Source organism: Colobus angolensis, unplaced genomic scaffold, assembly GCF_000951035.1.
Source record: "Colobus angolensis palliatus isolate OR3802 unplaced genomic scaffold, Cang.pa_1.0 Scaffold96, whole genome shotgun sequence".
In the NCBI taxonomy this organism is placed as follows: Eukaryota; Metazoa; Chordata; class Mammalia; order Primates; family Cercopithecidae; genus Colobus; species Colobus angolensis.
This window is the reverse complement of record NW_012123598.1, coordinates 389,798-407,372: the sequence shown is the minus strand read 5'-3', so window position 1 is coordinate 407,372 and position 17,575 is coordinate 389,798.

The following is a 17,575-nucleotide window of genomic DNA, read 5'->3' as shown; positions in this document are numbered from 1 at the left end:
TTCTCATTCATGTTATGAATTGTTTTTCTGATTTTACTAAATTATCTTTCTATATTATCTTGTATCTTATTGAGGGTTTTTTTTTTTCTTTTTTTCTTTTTTTGAGACAGAATGTTGCTCTGTCACCTAGACTGGAGTGCAGTCGTGTGATCTTGGCTCACAACAATCTTTGCCTTCCAGGTTCAAGTGATTCTCCTGCCTCAGCCTCCCGAGTAGCTGGGACTACATGTGTGTGCCACCACGCCCAGTTAATTTTTGTATTTTTAGTAGAGACAGGGTTTCACCATGTTGGCCAGGCTGGTCTTGAACTCCTGACCTCAAGTGACTCACCCACCTTGGTCTCCTACAAGTGCTGGGATTACAGGTGTGAGCCACCGCACCCGGCCTTATTGAGTTTTTAAAAGATCATTATTTTTAATTCCTTTTTGGTAATTGGTAGATTTCCTTCTAGTTTGTTACTGGAGAGTTACTCTGTTCCTTTCATGGTGACACATTTCCTTGTTTTTTCATGTTTCTTCTGTCCCTGCATTGATGTCTGTGCATCTGGTGGAACAATGGCCTCTTCCCATTTTTCTACAGTCACTTTCATAGAGGCTTTCACCTGCAGTCGGTCCTTAGTGTGCTAGTTGAGAAGGGTGTAGTAACTGTGTTTCCAGATAGGTTTTGAAATGGTGTAGTCTTTGTTCAGCTTTATCAACAGTATTTAATGTTGGCGGTAACTTTGCCTCAGTGGCCTAGGTTGTAAAAGTTTGTAGCAGTGGTGGCATAGGTTGTTAATGGCAAGGGCTTTTTGAAGTCCTCCTGTTTTCATTTGCCCCCAAATGAAGTTACTTAGCCATGAAGATACTACTTGCTGTCAAGTATGATACGGCCTATAGGCAGGTACGGTGGCTCCAGGTTCCGGGTGCAGGTGTTCAGGGCAGCTGTGGGTCTGGGGTTCTAGGCTCAGCATCTGATGAACCTATTGTGGCACCTGGGTTTTGAGCTATAGGTTTGCTCCATGTGGTAGAATTGGAGGTAGGTTTACCACAGAGCCAGGATCTGTGATTCTGATGTACGCCCTAGCAGCTTGGGCCCAAAGGGCCAGGTTGTAGCTTTAATTTTGTTTCTGGCTGGCAGGGCACAGCACAGGCCCAACTCTAGGGAAGGAGTGGTGCTTTGGAGTATTGGGCCGAGGAAGCAGAATACAGCTGCAGTTTGGTAACCTGAGCCATTAGGCTCATTGGCAACTCAGGTTTCTGGCACAGCACAGTTTTTGTTTGGGTCTTGGGCAATAGGGAGCAGCCCAGTGATGACTCAACTCCCCAGGGAGAGAGCTGTCTCAGCAGCTCATACAGGGTGTTAGTCCAGCCCCCTGGCAGCCGGTTATCCAACTAGCTCTCTGAAGTGAGCACTAGAGTTGTTTGGCCTGTAGTGTGGGGTGTCTCATTTCATGCCCTGCTTTGTTTCCCTGGAATGTGAGGTCCCATGCCAGCTCAGCCCAGTATTGCATAGCTACTCAGTTCGGGCAAGGCACTGCCTCCCCAGGGGGTAATGTGCCTCTTCAGCTCAGGTCTGGGGTGTGTGACCTTAGGTTGGCCCAGGCACCATTTTCCTGGGATGCAGGAAGCTGCTTCAGATTAGGTACTGGGCTGTGTGTCTGCTTGGGATGGCCAAGACACTCTTACCTGGTAGGCAGGTGCTGCTTCAGCTTAGGCACTGGGGAGGCATGACTGCTCTCGATGGCCCAAGTACTGTTTTCCTAGGAGGCAAGGTACTGCTTCAGCTCAGGTACAGAGGGGTGTGACTGCTCTGGATGGTCAATGCACTGTTTTCCCAGGATGCCTGGCATTGCTTCAGCTCTGGCCTAGAGGGGCAGGATGCAGCAGCAACTGAGGGGGTAGGTGGAGGAGCTACGCCAAGGCATCTTTTCCTCAGGAGGCAGGGTGCAGCTTCAGTTCAGGTCCCTGGAAGCAGGGCAGTTTGGGGAGAAGTAGACTGAGAGAGGTAGATGGTGAGAGGTGGATGCTGGAGATCTGTCAAAGCATTGTTTTCCCAGGAGACAGTGCCCAGCTTCAGCTCTAGTCTAAGTTGACAGGACGCAGCCTAGTATAGGGACTTGAGGGGTAGGTGGTGCAGCTCTGCCACTGCATGGCCCCACATGGGAAGGTGGAAAAGCTGCTTGTAGATGTTGGGCCACCAGGTAGGGGTGGTTGGTGATGGCTAATCCTAAGGGATGAAGGGGTGCCATTGGCACTCACCCCCGGAACCAGACGGAACTCCAGCAGTTCCAGGATAACAGCACAGTAGCTCTGTGGGCCACAGGGGGGCAGGACAGTGTCCGCTCCTTCCTCGGGAGCACAGCTGTGTGGACTCCAGGTGGGTCCCTCAGCTAAGCTTAGTGCCTGTGAGGGCTGTAGGTGTCTGAGGTGATGATGGATGCTGCTAGTATGCTGTTGCTCACTTTTTGCACGTATGGAGAAATTCCTTCTGGTTTTCAGCTGATCTTGGCTGGGGAACGGAGTTGTGGAGGCCAGTTGTTTTCTTCCATTCTCTACTTGGCTACCCTGAGTTTCTGTGCTCACCAGAGTTTTTGTTATTCCTTTGACATATTCTGGTGCTTTTCTTTAGTTATTTGCATTAAAATGTAGTTGCTTATTTATTATTTTGGCTGTGTGGGGGTGGAGAGGAGAACAGCATTTACAGACTGCTAATCTGCCTTCTTGCTGAAGTCACTCTCTTGCTACAGATATTTGGTTGGAAACATTTTCATTTGTATTCTGTAAATAACTACGAGTGGAATTGCTGTGTCATATGATATGTGTATATTTACCTGTAAAGGAAACTGCCAAGTTGTTTTCCAAAATGGCTGTACCATTTTTATTTCTCACCAGTATTTTGTGGGAACTCCTGTCCTGCATCTTTGTCAGCACTTGGTTTTGTTATACTTTAAGTTTTTCAATTTAACAGATGTGTAGAGGTGTCTCATTGTGGATTTAAATTCCATTGCTGAAATGACTACTGATATTGAGCATTTTTTCATATGTTCATTGTTCATATATCTTTAGTTATCTGTCCAATTCTTTTTTTTTTTTTCTTTTTTTCTTGAGACAGAGTTTCGTTCTTGTTGCCCAGATGGAGTTTCATTCTTGTTGCCCAGGCTGGAGTGCAATGGCGAGATCTCAGCTCACTGCAACCTCTGCCTCCTACCTTCAAGCAGTTCTCCTGCCTCAGCCTCCCAAGTAACTGGGATTACAGGCCCCCACCACCATGCCCAGCTAATTTTTTGTATTTTTTGTAGAGAGGTTTCACCATGTTGTCCAGGCTGGTCTTGAACTCCTGACCTCAGGTGATCCGCCCACCTCAGCCTCCCAAAGTGCTGGGATTACAGGCATGAGCCACTGCACCATACCCTATCTGTCCAAATCTTTTGTTCCATTTTAAACTGTTTTTTCTTCTTAACATTGAATTTTAAGAATTCATTTTATCTTTTAATATCCTGAATGCTAGTTATTTGTCTAATACATGTTTTGCAAACCATTTATTTGTATTTGGTTTTCTTTTTATTATCTTAGCAGTGTATCCTGAAGAGTAGTTTTAAAGTTTGATGTAATCCAAAATATTTTGGTGGTTTGTGTTCTTTGGTATCCTATTTTTGTTGTTGTTTTATAGATATGGGGTTGTCACTGTGTTGCCCAGGCTGGTCTTGATCTGAACTCAAGTGATCCTCCCACCTTGGGCTCCCATCCTTGTCTACCTAATTAGGCTTTGTGTAAGTCAGTGTTGCAAAGCTTTGACATCTGTTTGAGTTAATGTTTATATATGGTGTTACTTAAGGGTTTCACATTAAATTTAAACATCCTTATATTTTATAACCAAACAAGTCACGTTGGGGCATACTCATTAGGATTGAGTGCTTTCTTACCCCAAAATACATGTATACAAAGATTTTAAATGGGCTGGGCGTGGTGGCTCACGCCTATAATTCCAGCACTTTGGGAGGCTGAGGTGGGTGGATCATGAGGTCAGGACATCAAGACCATCCTGGCTAACACGGTGAAACCCCGTCGCTACTGAAAAATACAAAAAATTAGCCGGGCATGGTGGCGGGCACCTGTAGTCCCAGCTACTCAGGAGGCTGAGGCAGGAGAATGGCGTGAACCCGGGAGGCAGAGCTTGCAGTGAGCCGAGATCGCGCCACTGCACTCCAGCCTGGGCGACAGAGCAAGACTCCGTCTCTAGAAAAAAAAAAAAAAAACCACTTTTATAATAACAACTGTAAATACTTCAATTGACAGTCATTTGTAAGATGTTTAAGTAAATTGTGAAACAGTAAGTAAATGGAGGAAAACAAACTGATTAAAACTGCTGTTTTTATCCAACAAGATGGATGAATTTCCCAGAAAAGAATGCTTGAGTTCAGGCCTGCTCAAGTCCCAACCTGTTTGTAGTTTGAGGTTGCTCTCTGCCTCATAGAGCAAAGTGGAGAGTTTATCTTCTGGGAAGACAAAGTTTTCTTCTCTGAAAAAGTTTCCTACGTAGTTGGCCTTGGCATTTGCAAGGAATGAAAGGTCAGGGATTGAGGCCTCATGAGTCTGAGGCTGAGAGAAAAGGTAGTGATTGTAACCAGAAAATCCAGAGTGGGTGTAGTTACCTCCAGAACTCATCACTTTAAAAAAAAAAATTTTTTTTGAACTGACAAGCTTGAGGCTTTTCTTTTTTTTCTTTTTTTTCTTTTTTTTTTGAGATGGGGTCTTGCTCTGTTCCCCCAGGCTAGAGTGCAGTGGTGCAATCAGAGCTCACTGTAGCCTTGGCTTCCCAGCCTAAGCAATCCACCTGCCTCAACCTCCCCTAGTAGCCGAGACCACAGGCGCATGCCACCATGGTTGGCTAATTTTAAAATTTTTTGTAGAGACAAGGTCTCTACAAAAGAGACTTATGTTCCCCAGCCTGATCTTGAATTACTGGGCTCAAGTGATCCTCCTGCCTCAGCCTTCCAAAGTGTTGGATTACAGGCATGAGCCACTGTGCCTGGCCAGAGCTCATCACTGTAAACTCTGCCTGGGTTTCACAGCGGTCATGGAAATAGATTCATTAATAATAATAACAAATATATAGTCTCCCTCTCAAAGAAACCTTGAGTGGTAGTGATATACCAGATACACAGTAGGAAATACTGTAGAATTATGTTGTTTATAACCAAACATCATACACGATGATAAAAGACAAAATAATGGTCACATTTATGCAGTATTAACTGAGAATTTGCCTGAGAAGCTATTGGCAATGTTCTCTCTCTTTGCATTACTAGGAATTACATGGGAAACGCATGTAGACAGTCTTCCGGCTATTAAGATGTCCACTTAATCTTTACTTATACATGGATGAAAAATGGGAAAACATGATAAATGTAATAAAGTAATACACTCAGCCCTGCCCCTTGATTATATAATAGAACAAAATCAGCATGCCCGGCATGAGCCTGCTAGATTGCCAATTCCATCCTCCGCTCCAGAGGATGCCACCATCCAGAATTTTGCCTTACTCATTTTGCTTTCACCTTAAATGTGTATTACTAATAGTAGCTTTACATTTTTGGCTGATTTAAAAATTGATATAAATGAAATAATGCTGTAGAGATGCCTTTTTGTATTAATTGGATATACTGTTATTCTTACAGATGTTTGAATATGCCTTTCTAATTATCTTTTTAAAATAATAAATGATACTGCTTTAGAATTCATGAACTGCATCTCATGAGAATATGTAGAGATGACATTGTGGGCACGTAAAGTAAAACTTCAGGTTGAATATCCTATGATAATTTAAAAACAACAAAACTCTGTGGTGAATAATAGAGCTTGAGCACTTTAAGGCACCATAGGGACCCCTTCAATGTAATGATGACAGTGCTGAGGTGCAGAGAAGTCAGGTAATTAGCCCAAGCCCCTACCCTAAGGGCGGACCCTATCTTCCTAATTTGTCAGAAGACTTCCTATTATACTGCTTATAAAAGGTCCTATGAAATTGGTATTGTCATTATTTTACAAATAAATAAAATATTCTTCAATTTTTGTTTCCGCTATGCATGGGTTACTTAGTATTTTATAATTTGAATTTCAAGCATATTAAAAAAAAAAAAAAACAGGTATCCAGGTATCTAGGCTGGGCATGGTGGCTCAAGCCTGTAATCTCAACATTTTGGGAGGCTGAGGCAAGAGGATCACTTGAGGCCAGGAGTTCAAGGTATCTTTTGTTGATCTCTACACTGATTGTATTCTCTCTTTTATTCTATGAAAGTTAAAGATTTTTTTCTGATACTACATATTGTCAGTTTTCTTAACATTCAGTTTGTGTTTTAAAAGAAAACATTCGGCAACTGATGTCTGCCGTTCTGTATGTATCCGTCAGTCCAGATTTGTCCATTATGGTGTATGAATCTAACAGAACCTCACCAATGTTATGCCTGCCTTTTTGAAATCGTTAGTGAGATAGCTAATATTAAAATGTCCTGGTTTGTCGGTATATTTCTTTATTCTCATTATACTAAATTTTTTTAAATGTAATTTGAATTGATGTTAAAAACTGTATACAGGCCGGGCGCAGTGGCTCACACCTATAATCCCAGCATTTTGGAAGTCTTATGCAGGAGGATTGCCGGAGGTCAGGAATTTGAGACCAGCCTGGGCAACATAGTGAAACTCTTCATCTTTATAAAAAGTGATACTAAAATTCTTAAAAGTGTATAAACTGTAAAGTGTATTTTACTGGTGTTTTCTTCCTTATTCCTGCTTGTCAGATGCAAATACACATTTGTGTGTGTGTGTGTTCAGTAGTTATAAGTATTCCTGCTTGTCAGATGCAAATACACGTTTTTGTGTGTTTGTGTTCAGTAGTTACAAGTACACATTTTTCATTCTTCCATTTCATATGTTTCTATGACATCATATCTTAGATGTGTAATTTATGAACTATTACTGGATTGTTTTAATCCATTAAAGTCACTGTTCACACATTCTGTATTCAATTCATGTGATAGCTAATATATTTGGTTTTTAAATGCATCTTATTTTGTGGTTTTCTTCTGGGCTGTTTTTTGTGCTTTTAAAAATGTATAGATTATTAATATTCTTAATTTTCTTTTAGTTTGAAATGTATATACTCATTTTATTCATTAGTCTAAGATAAGAACTGTAACACTTCTCTAACCTATTATAGAATTGTTAATACCTTTACCCTTCTCTTGAACACATCAAAGGATGTCATTGCGTGTTGGTATTAGAGTATAGCATTTCTATTATTCTGCTCAATTAGGAGATACTGTTCATGTTGCATAGAGATAATAAGTAATTGTATTGATCTGCAGGTGCATCCATCTCTTGGATTCTTATTCCTTCTACCACTGCAGACCTTTCACCTGTAATCACTTTCCTTTTGGCCTTAAGGATAACTTTTAGAGTTACTTTTCTACTAAATTTCCAATTTTTGACCAGATATAATCTTATTTTGTGCTTTTCCTGAAAAATACTGTTGTTGTGGATAGAAATCTGGGTTGGTAGTTATTTCTTCAGCAGTTTGACCATGTCATTCCACTGTGTCCCTGGCCGCCTATATAGTGGATGTGAATGGAGACCATTTATATTGTGTTTATAGTTTTCCTGTGCTATAGGAACAGTATTCGAATCTGATGCAAAGGACAACACACCCTAGAGATTGTGCCAGTGAGATGTCACAGCGGATGAAGTTTTGAGCTGCTGGAATAATGGCGTTACAGTGTATAATGCATAAGCAACATAATAAATTATGTATCTGCTGAACAAATGGATGAATTGTGCCGTGAACTGGTTAGATGCTTACCCGCATGTCACAGGTTTTCACTTGCAAGGAGGGTGGGAAATACTTCTTGGTCAACTGTCAACTTGGGCAGCATCAGGCCCCTTTCAGTGGGGAAGAGCCACACAGGAGCAATGAGAGTGGGAAGGCTTTTCACACTGGACAAAGGGATTCCAAGTACAGCAATTATGGGAAAGCCTTTTGCCACAGATACATACTTTTTCAGCATCAAAAAACCCATGCTGGAGTAAACCCTTACGAGTGCAGTCAGTGCTGGGATACCTTTAATAATAGCTAACATTGTATAGTTACACAGCTATACAATGTGTAACAGAGCAAATGAATAAGAGAATTCACAGCAAAGCTGTGCCTTACGAGTGCAGTGATTATGGGAAATTATTTGGCTCCAGCTCTAACGTCCATATACACCAAACAGTTCACACAGGATCAAGGCTTTAAGAGTGTGTTGGCCAGGCATGGTGGCTCACACCTGTAATCCCAGCACTTTGGGAGGCTGAGGCAGGTGGATCACAGGGTCAGGAGTTCGAGACCAGCCTGGCCAACATAGTGAAACCCCATCTCTACTAAAAAAATACAAAAATTAGCTGGGCATGGTGGCACACACCTGTAGTCCCAGCTACTCAGGAGGCTGAGGCAGGAGAATCGCTTGAACCCAGGAGGCAGAGGTTGCAGTGGGCCAAGATCACGCCACGGCTCTCCAGCCTGGGCAACAGAGCAAGACTCCATCTCAAAAAAAAAAAAAAAAAAAAGTGCTGAATGTGAGAAAGCCTCTATCATAAGACCTCATCTTGTTTAGCACCAGAGAATTCATAGTGGAGAAGACCTTATGAGTACAGATCATGTGGCAAGTTCTTTATAAAGACACATTTGTTGAGTACTAGAAAGTCCACACTGGAAAAATGTCTTCTCAGTGTGGTAAATGTGAGGGATTCTAAAGCCACAATTCCTACCACGGTTAGGGTTTGTGTCCCCACCCAAATCTCCGTCCATAATCCCCAGTGACCAGGGCGCGACCTGGTGGGTGGTGATTAGATCGTGGGGGCAGGTTCCCCCATGCCATCGTATAGTGAGTTCTCACAAGATCTGATGGGCTTTTTTGTTGTTGTTTGTTTTGAGATGGAGTCTTGCTCTGTTGGCCAGGCTGGAGTGTAGCGGCACAATCTTGGCTCACTGCAACCTCTGCCTCCTGGGTTCAAGTGATTTTCCTGCCTCAGCCTCCCAAGTAGCTGGGACTACAGGAGTGCACCACCACGCTCAGCTAATTTTTGTATTTTTAGTAGAGACAGGGGTTTCACCATGTTGACCAGGCTGGTCTCGAACTCCTGACCTCAGGTGATCTGCCTATCTCAGCCTCCCAAAGTGCTAACATGACAGGCATGAGCCACCGCACCCAACCCTCAATCTGGTGGTTTTATAAGGGGCTCTTTCCTGTTCGCTTGTTCACTCTTTCACCTGCCTCCATGTAAGATGTGTCTGCTTCTCTCTTGCCTTCTGCCATGATTTTAAGTTTCCTGAGGCCCTCCCAGCTATGCAGAACTGTAAGTCAATTAAACCTCTTTCCTTTTAGAAATTACGCAGACTCAGGTGTGTCTTTATAGCAATGTGAGAATGGAGTAATGGACTATCTTATATCAGAGAATTCACAGTGGAACAAGATCTTATGTGTTCAGGAAATGTGGGAAAGCAGAAGCTCCTACCTTGCTTGGCCAAATGAAAGTCAACCAGAAAAAAGGCCTTTTGTAGCAGATAAGAGAAAGCATACAGTGAAGGCCTAACCTCATTAGGCATCAGAAAATTTACACTGGAGAGAGGCCTTAAGAGTTGATGGAGTGTGCTCATTGTTTAACATGGCATGATCCTAAGAGAAAATCTCAGAGTAACCTTTGAGAGGGAGCTCTAGGCCAGGATTTGAACCTCAGACATATGTGCATTCACACTGTAGAGATTACTTACAACTGCATGAGTGATCAGAAACAAATGGGCTCCTCATCTCTTTCCTCAGTGGTTTCAGTGTGGGTATGATCCAGCTGCCTAAAAGATCAGAGCTGGGGCCTGTTGTGGATTTCCAGAGATCCTTATCCTTAATAAATAGTGTTGACCCCACATGGTAGCTGAGATGGATTTCTCCAACCAGCTTCCCAATCCACCAACCTTAGACATGCCCACCTCATGATGTTCTCATGATGTTCTGCACAAATGTGCAGAGATAAGTGCCATAGTGTTTAACCCTTCAATCTGTTCTGTTCATTGTGTGTGACTGAGAAAAGAAGGGCTTTGCTAGCAGGGACCGCCAACTTTATGTGCCTCAGAGTGGACAGCAGGATGGTAGAGAGTAGCTCTAAGTCCAGTTTGGCCTGTTTTGCAATGCTGCCCAACGTCTCTTAGGGAAAACTGTAGGGCGTTGTGAGACTGAGCTTGTGACCTTGATATCAGGATCTCTGTGAGCCCTAAGCTCACCCTTATGAGGGAGTAGTTGGTGTGACAACCTCCAGTGCTCCTACAAACAGCATGAGTTGAGCCCCTTTTTCCCAGAAGATGTGTCATATTCCATCAATTCTGTTGAGGGGTGGCTGTCTCCTAGGACCTCTATGCAGAGGACATTTCCCCTGAAGTCTAAAATCTGGTAGGCCTGTAAGACCTACAGGGGCTAAGTAGGAAACAGATACAGAAACACTACACACAGAAACACTGGATAGTAGGGAGTACTGGAGACTGGGAAACTAGAAGGTACGTGTGTACTCTAAAGGGGGATACACGAATTTAATGTAACTATGACTCTGTGATGAGGGTGTACAGACATTCTCAGGACCTGCTGAGCTCATTTTCTCCTGTGGCAGAGACCAGTGTGAGGGCAAACAATCTGCAAGTTTGTGAATTCCTGTACTTCCTGGGGCTGTTGATATTTTAGTCATCACTGAACAGGCAGGAACCCCAGGACTGACAAAAGAGAGCTTGTAGTCCGTGGTGCATCTTTTGTGACCCAGCCAGCATGTGGGAAGTGATGGCCTTCATTGCTTTCTAGTTTTTACTGCCACTGAAGGAGGGCTGACTCAAGATATGGGAAGAGGGAGAGGGTTGAATAAAAACAGGACTGATTGATTCAGATTTTTATGTGGAAACTTTTTTTCTTAACACATTAATGATATATAATTGGCATACAATAAAGTACACATATTGAAATTGTATAATTTGATAAATTTTGACATGTATACACATGTCAAAAGTTTCCTCATGCCCCTTACTAATCTCCTCTTATTCTCCAATCCTTTATCCCCATGTGACCATTGATTTGTTTAATGACACTATACATTAGTTGGCATTTTCTAAAATTTTATATAAATGCAATCATATGGTATGTGTTTATTTTTTGTCTTTCAGTAAACTGTTTCTTTTTAGATTTAGGGGGTACAAGCGCAGTTTTGTTATAGGGATACATTATGTACTGGTGAAGTCTGGGCTTTTAGTGTGACTGTCACCCAAATAGTGTACACTGTACCCAACAGACAATTTCTCATTTTTCACCTTTTTTCCCCTTGTTTTGTGGGTTTATTTTCAACTTCTATTTTAAGCTCAGGGGGTCCACGTGCAGGCTTGTTACATGGGTAGATTGCATGTCACTGGGGTTTGATGTACAAATGATTTTGTCACCCAGGTAGCGAGCACAGTACCCAATAGGAAGTGTTTTTGTTTTTTGTTTTACCCTTACCCGTCTCCCACACTCACCCCTCAAGTAGGCCCCGGTAGCTATTTTTCCCATCTTTGTGTTTATGTGTTCCCATTGTTTACCTCCCACTTACAAGTGAGAAGATGCAGTATTTGGTTTTCTGTTCCTGCATTAATTCATATCTGATAATAGCCTCCAGCTCCACCCATGTTGCTGCAAAGGACATGATTTTTTTTATGGTTGCATATGTACCACTTTCTTTATTCATTTCACTGTTGATGGGCATCTAGGTTGATTCACGTCTTTGCTATTGTGAATAGTGCTGCAATGAACATACAGGTGCATGTGTCTTTTTGGTGGAACGATTTATATTCCTTTGGGTACATACCCAGTAATGGGATTGCTGAGTCAAATGGAAGGTCTGTTTTAAGTTCTTTGAAAACCCTCCAAACTGCCTTCCACAATAGCTGCACTAATTTACTTTCCCAGCAGCATTGTATAAGCATTCTCTTCTCTCCACAACCTTGCCAATATCTGTTACTTTTTCACGTTAAAACAACCATTCTGACTGATGTGAGATGGCATCTCATCATGGTTTGATTTACATTTCTCTAATCATTAGTGATGCTGAAACTTTTTTTCATATGCCTGTTGGCCACATGTATGTCTTCTTTTGAGAAATGTCTGTTTATGTCCGTGGCTCAATTTTTAAAATAAGATGGGTTGTTGTTTTGTTTGTTACTTTGCTTAAGTTCTTTATAGATTCTAGATATTAGAGCTTGTCAGATGTACAGGCTGTGAATATTTTCTCCTATTCTGTATGCTGTCTCTTTACTCTGTTGATGGTTTATTTCTCTGTACACTTCAGTTTAATTAGGTCCCATCTGTCTGTTTTTCCTTTGTTTCAATTGCTTTTAGAGACTTTGTCATGAAATCTTTGCCAAGGCCTGTGTCCAGAATGATATTTTCTAGGTTTCTTCTAAGGTTTTTTATAGATTTAGGTCATACATTTAAGTCTTTAATCCACTTTGAGCTGATTTTTGTGTATGATGAAAGGAAGGGGTCCAGTTTCAGTCTTCTACAAATGGCTAACCAGTTATCCCAGCATCATTTATTGAATAACAGTCCTTTCCCCATTGCTTGTTATTGCTTACTTTGTCAAAGATCAGATGTTTGGAGATAAGTGGCTTTATTTCTGGGTTCTTTATTCTGTTCCAGTCATGTATGTGTCTGTTTTTGTATCAGTATCATGCTGTTTTGGTGACTGTAGCCTTTAAGTATAGTTTGAAGTTGGGTACTGTGGTGCCTCCAGTTTTGTTCTTTTTGCTTAGGATTGCCTTGGCTATTTGGACTGTTTTTTGGTTCCATGTGATTTTTACAATTTTTTTTCTGATTCTGTAAAAAATTACATTGGTAGAGTGATGAAATAGCACTGAATCTGTACATTGCTTTGGGCAGTATGGCTATTTTAACAATATTGATTTTTTTTATCCATGAGCATGAAATGTTTTTCCATTTGTTTGGGTCATCTCTGATTTCTTTCAGTAGTGTTTTGTAATTCTTGTTGTCGAGATCTTTCCACTCCCTGCTTAGCTTTATTACTAGGTATTTTATTCTTTTTCTTGACTATTGTGTATGGGATTGCGTTCTTGATTTGGCTCTCAGACTGGACATTCACTGTACATTATTGGTGCATAGAAATGCTAATTTTTGTACATTGATTTTATATACTAAAGCTATACTGAAGTTATGAGTTCTAGGAGCTTTTATGCAGAGACTATGGGGTTTTCTAAGTATAGAATCATATCCTCTGCAAAGAGAGATAGTTTGACTTCCTCTCTTCCTATTTGGATGCCTTTTATTTCATTCTCTTGCCTGATTACTCTGGCTGAGACTTCCAGTACTATGTTGAATAGGAGTGGTAAGAGTGAGTATCGTCGTCTTGTTCTGGTTCCCAAGGAAAATGCTTCCGGCTTTTGCCTGTCTGGTATGAATTTAGCTGTGCGTTTGTTATAGATGGCTTTTGTTGTTGTTGTTTTGAGACAGGGTCTTGCTCTGTCACCCAGGCTGGAGTGCAGTGATGCAATCACAGCTCATTGCAACCTCTGCCCTCCTCACCTCAAGTGCCTCCCACCTCAGCCTCTCGAGAAGCTGAGACTACAAGTGTATGCCATCTCACCTGCCTAGTTTTTGTGCATTTTGTAGGAACAGGGTTTTGCTATGTTGCCCAGGCTTGTCTCCGCCTCCCAAAGTGCTGGGATTATAGGTGTGAGACACTGCACCTGGCCCATAGATGGCTCTTATTATTTTGAGGCCCGTTTCTTCAGTGCCTAGTTTGTTGAGGATTGGAAGTGTTGTTAAATTTTACTGAAAGCCTTCTGTGCATCTGTTGAGATAACCATGTGGTTTTGTTTGTTCTGTTTATGTGATGAATCACATTTCTTGATTTGCATATGTTGAGCCAACTTTGCATGCCAGATATAAAGCCTGCTTGAGTGTGGTGATCGTGGTGGATTAGCTTTCTGATGTGCTGTTGGATTCAGTTAACTAGTATTTTGTTGAGAATTTTGCATTTATGTTTATCAGGGATACTGGCCTAACATTTTCTTTTATCATTTTGCCTCTGCCAGGTTTTGGTATCAGGATGATGCTGGCCTCACAGATAAGTTAGGCAGTAGTTCCTCCTCCTTGATTTTTTGGAATAATTTCAGTAGGATTAGTACTAGGTCTTTTTACATCTGGTAGAATATGGCTCTGAATCCATCTGGTACAGGGCTTTTTCTGGTTGGTAGCTTTTTAATTACTGATTCAATTTCAGAACTCATTATTGGTCTGTTCAGGATTTCAGTTTCTTCCTGATTCAATCTTAGGAGGTTGTATGTTTCAAGGAATGTATCCATTTCTTCTAGGATTTTTAGTTTGTGTGCATAGAGGTGTTCTTAATAGTCTCTCAGAGAATTTTGTATTTCTGTGGGGTAGGTGGTAATGTCATCTTTAACATTTCTGATTGTGTTTACTTGCATCTTCTTTTTTTCTTTATTAATCTAGCTGATGTGCTACCAGTGTTGTTTATTCTTCTGAAAAACCAACTTATGGTTTTTGATCTTTGTATAGATTTTCACATCTATTTTATTCAGTTCAACTCTGATATTGGTTGTTTTTTTTTCTGCTGCTTTCCTTTCTTTTGGGGTTGGTGTTTTTTTTTTTTTTCTTTTAGTTCCGCTAGGTGTGATGTTATTTTGTTAACTTGAGATTTATCTAACTTCTCGGTGTAGGCATTTTGCACTATAAACTTTCAACACTGCTTTAGCTGTGTCCCAAAGATTCTGGTATGTTGTATCTCTGTTTTCATTCGTTTCAAGGAATTTTTTTATTTGTCTTGATTTCATTCTTTACCCAAAACACATTCAGGAGAAGATTGTTTAATTTCCGTGTAAGCATATGGTTTTGAGAGCTCTTCTAGGTATTGATTTCTATTTTTACTGTACTATGGTCTGAGAGTGTGGTTGGTGTGATTTTTTGTTGTTGTTGAGAAGGAGTCTTGCTCTGTTGCCCAGGCTGGAGTGCAGTGGCGAGATCTCCACTCACTGCAAGTTCCGCCTCCCAGGTTCATGCCATTCTCCTGCCTCAGCCTCCTGAGTAGCTGGGACTACAGGTGCCCGCCACCACACCGGCTAATTTTTTGTATTTTTTAGTAGAGACGGGGTTTCACCGTGTAGACCAGGATGGTCTCAATCTCCTGACCTCGTGATCCACCCGTCTCAGCCTCCCAAAATGCTGGGATTACAGGCTTGAGCCACCGCGCCCGGCCAGCAATGTTTTAAGGACTTCTTGCAAGGCAAGTCTGGTAGTATCGAATTCCCTTAACATTTGTTTGTCTGAAAAATATTTTATTTATCCTTCACTTATGAAGTTTAGTTTGCCTGGGCATTAAATTCTTGGTTCAAATTTCTTTCTTTTAAAAATGCTGAGTATAGGCCTCCAGTCTCTTCCAGCTTGTAAAATTTCTGAAAGGTCCACTGTTAGCCTGATGGGGTTCCCTTTGTAGGTAACCTGTCACTTCTCTCTAGCTGCCTTTAATATTTTTCTTTTGTATTGACCTTGGAGAATCTGATGACTGTGTGTCTTGGGGATGGTCACCTTGTATAAAATCATCTCACCTCACAGGGATTCTCTGAATGTCCTGAATTTGCATGTCAACTTCTCTAGTGTGGTTGGGGAAATGTTCATGGACAGTACCATCAAATATGTTTTCCAGGTTCCTTGTTGTCTCTCCATCTCTTTCTGGAATGCCAATGTGTTATATGTTTGGTCTTTTTATATATCCCATATCTTTTGTAGGTTTTATTCACTTTTTAAAATTTTTTTTCTTTATTTTTTTCTGCTGCATTGATTCGAAGGAGTAGTGTTTGAGCTCTGAGATTATTTTCCAAGCTTGGTCTAGTCTGTTATTAGTGCTTCCAATTACATTATGAAATTGCAATTGCTGTAGTTAATTTCTTATTTCCAGAAGTTCAGTTTGACTCTTTTTCTTTCTTTCTTCCTTCCTTCCTTCCTTCCTTCCTTTCTTTTTTTTTGAGACAGGGTTTTGCTCTGTTGCACAGGCTGGAGTGCAGTGGCGTGACCTTGGCTCACGGCAACCTCCATCTCCTGGGTCCAAGGGACTTGTGCCTCAGCCTCCCGAGTAGCTGGGATTACAGGTGCCTGCCACCACACCCAGTTAATTTCTATATTTATAGTAGAGATAGGGTTTCACCATGTTGGTCAGGCTAGTTTTGAACTCCTGACCTCAAGTGATCCACCCACCTCAGCCTCCCAAAGTGCTGGGATTACAGGCGTGAGCTACCGTGCCCGGCCCAGTTTGATTCTTTCTTAATATGGTAATGTTACATTTAAACGCTTGGATTGCTTTATTGGTTTCCTTGGATTTTTCCTTCCTTGCCATCCAGACTCTGAATTCTGTCATTTCAGCCATTTAAGCATGGTTACAAGCCATCACTGGAGAACTAGTGCAGTCGTTTGGAGACTTTCAGAGTTGCCAGAAATCTTGCACTGGTTCTTTCCCATCTGTGTGGGCTGATGTTCCTTGACTCTTTGAAGTTGCTGTCCTTTGGATGGGGCTTCCTGCTTTTATATTATTTGATGCCCTTGGGGGTTTTACTGTGGTATAAGTTGGGTTTAGTTGAATGGTTTCAATTATGGGTGCTTTCACAGGCCAAGGCTCAGCTGAGCACTCCTGAGCTGCATGCTGTAAACCTGGGGAGTGGGGACTAAGCCCTTGGCTTTGTTCTCTGGCTGCTTGAGGTGAAGCACCTGCTGTGCTGGAGGGGCTGAGGTGTTCTCTGGCTGCTGGCAAAAGTGCTCCAGCAGAACACTGTGGGGACTGCAGAGAGTGCACTGTGGCTGGGGGATGGGGAGGCCACAAGCAAGTGTGCACACTTGGGCAGTGCAGGGGGCTACCTGCAAGTGTGTGCCAATGGGGTGGCATGGCCGTGGTGTGGGTGAGTGCAGCACCATGGTGTGAGGGGTCCCGGCAATGCCTCCCATCTTTTTAAATTTCGTCTATTATTCCACTATTTCCATATGTATACATCATTTAGCTACCACTTATAAGTGATAACACGCAGTATTTGGCTCTCTGTTTCTGAGTTATTTCACTTAAGAGAATGGCCCCCAGTTCCAGCCATGTTGCTGCAAAAGCCATGATTTTTTTAAAATGACTGAGTAGTATTCCATGGTATGTGTGTATATAGATATCTATATATCACATTTTCTTTATCCAATCATCTGTCAATGGACACTTAGGTTGATTCTATGACTTTGCTACTGTGAATAGTGCTACACTAAGCATTTAAGTACATGCTTTTTGATATAATGGTTTATTTTCCTTTAAGTAGATACCCAATAGTGGAATTGCCAGATCAAATTACAGTTCTATTTTTAGTTATTTGATAAGTCTCCATACTGTTTTCCATAGAGGTTGTACTAATTTACATTCCCACCAATAGTGTATAAGCATTCCCTTTTCCCTGCATCCACACCATCTGTTGGTTTTTTACTTTTTTTTTTTTTTTTTTT